The sequence below is a fragment of the Suncus etruscus genome, chromosome X (genome assembly GCF_024139225.1).
Source record: "Suncus etruscus isolate mSunEtr1 chromosome X, mSunEtr1.pri.cur, whole genome shotgun sequence".
Lineage (NCBI taxonomy): Eukaryota > Metazoa > Chordata > Mammalia > Eulipotyphla > Soricidae > Suncus > Suncus etruscus.
In genome coordinates this window covers 116,826,868-116,834,713 of record NC_064868.1, presented here as the reverse complement: position 1 = coordinate 116,834,713, position 7,846 = coordinate 116,826,868, and positions in this window count along the sequence as shown.

The window sequence follows — 7,846 nt, the reverse complement described above, 5'->3', positions numbered from 1 at the left end:
ATTCCTAATTGCCCCCACCCTGCTGGGCTGAAAGTCTAGGATGATTCTGAGCTGTGTCCTGGTAAAATAAACCCAGCAAGGGAAAAAGGAAACAAATTAAGGTGTGTTTTGAAACCTTTTTTTGTTTTGTTTTTTTGGGCCACACCCATTTGATGCTCAGAAATTGCCCCTGGCTTAGGGGGGACCATATGGGACGCGGGGGGAGGGGGGGAAGAATAGAACCAAGGTCCGTTCCTTGGCTAGCGCTTGCCAGGCAGCTAGCGCTTGCAAGGCAGACACCTTACCTCTGGCGCCATCTCTTTTTTGCAAACTTTTTTGCCCAGGACAAACTATGTGTCCTTTCTGAGCTATCTCAAGGTTGTTTTGCCTCCAGTGCTATACTTTTTTAAAAAATGTTTTGCTTTTTGGGTCACACCTCATGGTGCCCTGGGTTTAATCTTGGCTCTGAGCTCAGGGATCAGTCCTAGTGATGTTCAGAGGGCCATATGGAGTACTGGAGATCAAACCCAGTTCAGTCATGTGCAAGGCAAATACTTTACTAGCTGTACTATTTCTCCAGCCCCCATAAATATATTTTAAAGGATTTTTTTGTTTAAAAGTGTACATTTTTACTTTTTGCTAGTTTAAAAACCCTTCTTTTAGAGGATGTAACCTGGAAGAGTACATTTTATTGTGAGAAGTGAAACTTGCTTTTCTCTCTTTCTGACACTAATTTTTTGTAAAAAATAATATACTTATGGTCAGAGATAGCACAGTGGTAGGGTGTTTGCCTTGCATACAGCCGATCCAGGACAGATGGTGGTTCGTACCCAGCATCCCTTATAGTCCCCCAAAGCCAGGAGCGATTTCTGAGAGTAGAGCCAGGAGTAACCTCTGAGCATCATACTGGATGTAGTCCCCCAAAAACAAAACAAATTGTGCTGGGGATAGCTTAGAGGGCTGGATCACGTTTTGCACGTGGGTGTCCCTGGTATGATTCCTAGCACTGTATGGTCCCCTGAAAAAACAGAATGACCTCAAAACACCACTGGGTATAGCTCAGAAAACAACAAAGAATTGGAGAATTAATCCCAAATTAACCCCAATAGACGTTATAGGAACCTGATGCTATCTTTTCGTAAAGCATTGACTCCTTGTCATAGATGTCGTCCTAAGAAGCTCCATGAACTGCAAAGTAATCAAGTTGTAGTAGGTCAAGAGGCAGTGTGCTCTGATCCAAAGGGGGAATATAATGGGAGGGAAGGAATAAGGAAGGAAGGAGAAGGGAAGGTAGGAAGGGATGGAGGGAGGGGAGTGAGGGAAGACTGTTATAGTGACAAAATCTGCTAGGAAGTGTATTCTAAGAAGTAATGGTTGAAATTAAACAAATATATAGCCCTAGTATAAGAATCCCTAATAGTGTATAAGGTAGGAGCTATACTCCGTCTATGCTGATAAAAAGATTTTGGGGTATTGGGGCCTGTCCAATTTCATACGATTAGATGAAGATCAATGAAAAACTATCTGAAGATCAGTTATGTCAATCTGGGATGTTGGAATGGGCATATGATGTTTTAGACACTGTATAGCATGAAAACTTGGCAAGTCAAAAGGAGAATGAGGGTGACTAGGTAATAATACATGGATTTTGGTGCTTGAATTGCACTCAAGTGACCCAGGTTCAGTCCCTGGCACAGCATCCCTCTCAGGCATCACCAGAAAGTGTACAAGCAATGCCAGATGTGGACCAAACACTCTAAATCTAAAAATAGATATATCTTTTTTTTTTTGGTTTTTGGGTCACACCTGGCAGTGCTCAGGGGTTATTCCTGGCTCCAGGCTCAGAAATTGCTCCTGGCAGGCACAGGGGACCATATGGGGCGCCGGGATTCGAACCGATGACCTCCTGCATGAAAGGCAAACGCCTTACCTCCATGCTATCTCTCCAGCCCCAAAAATAGATATATCTTAAGAGGATCATGAAGTCCAGAGTCCATGCATGTAATTTTTTTGGTCCACATCTGGTGGTACTCAAGGGTTACTCCTGGCTCTGCACTCAAAAATTGCTCCTGGCTTGGAGGACCATATGGGATGCCAGGGATCAAGCCTGCATCTGTCCTGGGTCAGCTGCGTGCAAGGCGAATTGAGTGGTGCTGTGCTACCACTCCAGCCCCCCATGTAGTTATTTCTAAGGGGTTCTTTTTTCTTTTTCTGGGGGGGCACACCCGGTGATGCTCAGGGGTTACTCCTGGCTATGCGCTCAGAAACTGCTCCTGGCTTGGGGGACCATATGGGAAGCTGGGGGATCAGACCAAGGTGTGTTCTGGGTCAGCCGCATGCAAGGCAAACGCCCTACCACCACGCTATCACCCTGGCCTCTCTAAGAGGTTCTTGACAAATCTAACTTATTGGCACTTATGGTTAATGCTGGTTATATCTTCTTTCAATTCAATGGAAACTCATGAAAAGCGAAGCCAAAATTTCTATATAAGCATGATTGACTAAACTGCTACTGAAGAGGAACTCAGTTTCTAAAAATATCTTCTTGAGGGGCCGGGCAGTGGCGCTGGAGGTAAGGTGCCTGCCTTGCCTGCGCTAGCCTAGGACGGACCGCGGTTCGATCCCCCGGCGTCCCATATGGTCCCCCAAGAAGCCAGGAACAACTTCTGAGCGCATAGCCAGGAGTAACCCCTGAGCGTCACAGGGTGTGGCCCAAAAACCAAAAAAAAAAAATCTTCTTGCTAGAGGTTGGGATGTGGACTGAAATTTTCTGAGTTCCTTTAGTAAATTTTCAGTTCTTTTAGTAACCAGACACAATCTTGAAAACCTGAGGCCAAAAATCATATAATTTGTATACCTTTGAGTATGCTTGAGCAAAGCTTACAAATGCTAACGAATTTTAATAAGTTACAATTACTTAGAAGGTCTATCTCAAGACAACGAAGGGTAGGGATGAACATCAAACATACAACCTCTATATGACAGTAAGAGGTTGTTTCTAGATAGGAATGGTCTTTAGCATTCTTCTAAAGCCTAGATCGGGAAATTGGCTGTTGGGGGAGAAATCTAAAGGGGTCTTCCAGAGTTCTGGTAAATCTCTGGCATGATAAAGCAGGGTAACTGCAGAAAAGCAGTCTTCTAATAATTTCAAGTGTGAATAAGAAATTTCTACCCACATCTGCAGAGCCCACAAATGAAACAGCAATTTCAACAGTGCTCAACTTTATTGAAAGAACAGTATGTGTACAAAATCAAAATTTCTAGGGTTTTGTTTAGATATTAATTAAAAAAGTAACCATATTTGTAATCAAAGTGTAATTAAAGATATCAATTTAAAGTTTTTCTAGGGTTTGGGTTACTAACAGTGATTAGTAAAATCTTCAATAAAAGGCTACGAAACAAGCAAAGAGGATCTAGGGCAAGAAACTCAAGACAATTTTACTGGAAGGAGTAATAATTGGGCCCAGGGACATTGGGAAACCAGGTGGGACCAGAGGGAGGGGGAGGCGGATACTGTGGCACATACATCTGCGGAGAATTCATCGGAACTCTCGGGACTGGAGACTGCATGGGAGGAGCTAATAGGGGAGACATAGGAGCCATGGCAGAAGGAGGAGCCATGGCAGAAGGAGGAGCCAATACAAAAGAGGCTCCAGGAGGAGGCTGCATCATAGAATAGGGAGGTGGGCAGGCAGGAGAATAAACAGGAGCAGGGGGCACCTGCAGGTGCTGAGCAGGCACTGCAGCCAATGGTGTTTCATTATGCCTCATCCATGGTTGGCCTGGCTGGCCTGGCTGTGGAACGACGGAGACACTGCAGTTTCTCCCCAAACTGATGACAACTGGTATGTTCTGGCTTCCAGGAGTGCTATGGATTGGCAGCTCTCTCATTCTTCTCAGCCTGGCCCGGCGGTTCTTGAACCAGACCTACCATGAGAGAGCAAAGGGTTGGGGGAAGTCATGGAGTGCCAATTACCACACTTACGAACACACAACAGGCAGCTGTCTACCAATCCCCCCACCTGCCCAAGGCTGTTTCCTTATCATCAGCGGTGTGCCAGGCTGTACCAGATTCATTGTTGGTCTCTCTCCTCACACCACAAACATGCCTGGCCACTACACGGAAGCAGAAGAACTGACTCATGATTCTGTCTCTGCCAGGCCTGTCATGACTGCTGACCCTCAGCTCTCACATGTGCGACTCACATTGATTCAGCAGCTCACTCTGGTTACAGGAAACTGACTAGGGCAGAGAGTGATGCCCATGAAAGTCACAATGAGCACAAGAGCCCAGTTTGGAAACACTGCCTCCTTCAGATTCTGAGCCTTCAACCACCCACAGCAGCCTGCTGTGTGCATGAAAAAAAATCAGTCCTTTGGACAAGTTGATGATGGGACTTGTGGCTAGAAATTTGAAAAGAGCAAATTCAGACAAACAGGTCAAAGTGTGGAACCAAAGAGGGAGTGTGAGAAGGGGGAGGGGGGAATGTGGCCAAAGGATCCGTTTCCAGTGACTGCCTGAACACTGAGCAGGTGTTGGGATGGAACCTACGCCGAAACAACAAGGGTTGGCACAGTCCTCCGGTGAGAGCTCAGCTTCTCACTAACAGATGCAAATGTGTCCCACAACCACGAGTGGTCACAAACAACAGCAAAGAGGGAAAGAATTCTTAAAGTACAAAAGCCAAACAGAAACTCAAGAGCCTCCATGTTAAGGAAGGTGTCTTGGTCCCATCCCTCACAGGATGGTCACCATGCTCCCCCCAACAAGGTTATCCACAAAAGTACAAGTGCACCCCTGAGTATAGGATAGCAAGTGTGTCATCTCCGGACTCCAAAGTGAGCACAAAGGGCAGAGGAATCCAAAATGCAAATACTCCTGGGAGACTAATTGGATGTCCCCAGGGACTCAAGCAGCCCCTCCTCTCCCTCCAGGGGATCCCAAAAACTGATCGTGACCCCAGCAGGGCCACAAGGATGAAAGGTTTGGGGATCCCGTGGGCTCACTCAGGACATACGTAGCACCATCAGGAAGACACTGCTCACACCACAACTTCAGGGCAGCACCATAGACAGGGAGAAGAAAAGGCTGACATGGGAGACTCCAGGTTCCCTGGGTGGGCTGGCTGCACTAGGGCCCACATGTCATGTCTCCCAGACCCAGGCTCTCAGACACAATTCTTCTCTCCTCTCCTGCCCCACCTTCTTACCTCAGGGCAGTGCAGCGCAGAGCACCTTCTTGCTCCCTGCTCCCAGACTTTTTAGCCACCTTTAACATTTCAGGTGACTTTCCCTAGATGGAAGCCATTGCCTGCTTCCTGCCCCGACACACAGCCTACAGTTAGCAATATTCCAGTCTATTAGTCCAAGAACCCCAGGGGGAAAGGAAGCTGCCATTGTAGGCAACCCTTTACCTAATACTGCCATAGGGCTGGCCTCTGCAGAGAGACATATTTCTGCTCTGCTTCTCTGAAGCCCTGAAGAGGGATCCCAACTAGGCTGCAGAGATCCTCTCCGCGGGAAACCCAAAGGAGAGAGAGAAAAGTCAAGTTGCACAGGTCACCTAACCCCAAGACTTCTCCAAACTTCCATCAGCCCATCCCAAGTGCACATTTATTTTAAGTCATTGGTGTTTGTCAGAAAAAAGTGTTTGCCTCCCTCTAATCTAAAGAGTCACCAATCACTGCAGAGGTTGGATAGCTAATTCCTGTTCTACAATAACTAAAATAATTCTGACTCCAAGAGTCTTCTGGTAGATAACCCTGTTCTTCTGGTGAGTTGAATAATTCCCAAGAAAATCAAGCCTCACCCTGATTCCTCGCAAGTATTTACATGCCTTCAGCAGACTGCTAGGCAGAACTGAACTTTGACAGGACAGAATTAGAGATGAAAAAATGAATGCAGAAAGATAAATACACTGACAGAGGAAAAAACAAACAAGACAGGGAGATGCAGGCCTGGAAACTGAGCTCAAGATGCTTTGCAATCAGTCCCAGGGCCCGCAGGCTGATCCAACCCAGACACAATTCACTGGAAAGACCCTAGGCCAGATCACCCTGCTTCACAGTGTTTTCAGAATATGGTCCCACCGGGTTTGTTTGAAGTGCTGATACCTTAATTCTTCCTTCTGCCACATTCAAGCGTCTTGCAAGGTCATTGCTGTGGGGTAGAAGGGAAGACAGACATTTACTGTTCCAGTGTTGCTAATTCAATTAAGAGCACTCAGATTCTGGCTTTAAAAAAAAATCCTCCCCCACCCTGCCTGAGCCCTAGTAGAAATAGAGGGTAAAGAGCTTGCTCAGCCCAGCAATGGTCTATTACAGCACCCCTGGTTCAATTCTAGCACCTAAGGACCCAGCAGAGCAACTCAAAGGGAAAAAAGGAAAGGCCTATCTCAGTTGACCAATGCAGAGAAAGCAAAAAGACAAAGATCCTTGATCAACCCAAAGGAAAAGATAAGAGGAAATATATAAAATCTAGTTATCAACTCTAGAGAAACCCAAACAGAAAAAAAAAACATTATTTTTGTAAGACCTCCCTACCTCCACCCCCAACCCAGTGCTGCCTTTGGGCTTTGCTTACCGAAACGGGTAGCTAGGAGATGGGTTTACGTAAAAAACCTTCTCCAACTCTCTCAGCTGATGTGGAGTGAAGGGCTGCATGTACACTGTTGGGATGTTTTCCTGGGTCTGGGTGCTCTGCTGCTGACTCCCTGCTGTGGCTTCATTGACTTTCCCATCATCATCCTTGTTTTCTTTTTCGTTTGGATTCTTGCCTTTTGTGGCTTTGCCGCCATCATCATCATCATCACCATCATCATCATCATCACTGGGATTGTCTTCCTCGACTTTGCTGTTATCCTCCTTGGGGTCTTTGCCTTTTGTGACTTTGCCTTCATCATCCTCCTTTTTGGGATTCTTGTCTTCCTCGACTTTGCTGTCATCATCATTCTTCTCCTTGCCATACTCGTCTTCCTTCCCTTTGCTGTCATCATCTTCGAGATTCTTGCCTTCCTCCTTCACCTGTCGAAGAGTTAGAATTAGAGTTAGTTACCCATTGCCCCAAAACCCAGAGAGACAGAGTGCCAATTTATGAGGCATGCTAATCAGGATTTTTCTTAATATTTTTAGCTGGGTGCCAGGGGTCCAAACAGTTTCCTGATGAACCTCTTGACTGTGGACCCTGACATGTGAAACATTAGTTCTAACTTTCACACATCGTGTTTTCCGTTCTCTCTGCATTCCTATAAGGCAATAGGTCTTAATTGACATACAAGATAGTGGTGTTACGTTAGAGCCACTTTTAATGCATACCATAAACAGTTGTACAAAAGATGCTTTTATGAGGAGTTAGTATATAGATAAGGATTGAGGAAAAATAGGCCTAGCCTTTTCTTGGTTCTGCCTGTGTAAGGCCTGACTATTGTCATGACTATTATTAGCCCTAGGTGAATTAAGCAAATCTTATTAATATTGGTTAAAAAACAAATTAGTATATAATACATATCAAACTTGAACACACCTCCTCCTGTTGTTCTTGGGCTTCGCTGTCGCCATCATCACCCTCACTGTCATCTTGGCGAGCTTCAGGCTGCTGTGGGTCAGCCACCTCAGCGCTGCCAGTCGCCTCCTTGCTCGCCCCCTGATGCTCGGGGTCAGGATCTGGCTTCGGTTTTGGATCCGGGTTACGCAGCGGTTTGCGCCGGTCATTTCTGCCACCTTCCTTCGCCAACTGCTCCCCCTGCACCTTGGCGCCATCTTTGTCCGGCTGGCGGGCATGGTCCTTGGTCTTGGCTCCTGCGGCCTCCGCCGAGTAGGCCCTTCTCTTGGATCTCACGTGCGACCTTGACGGCTGCCCCCGGTTCCTG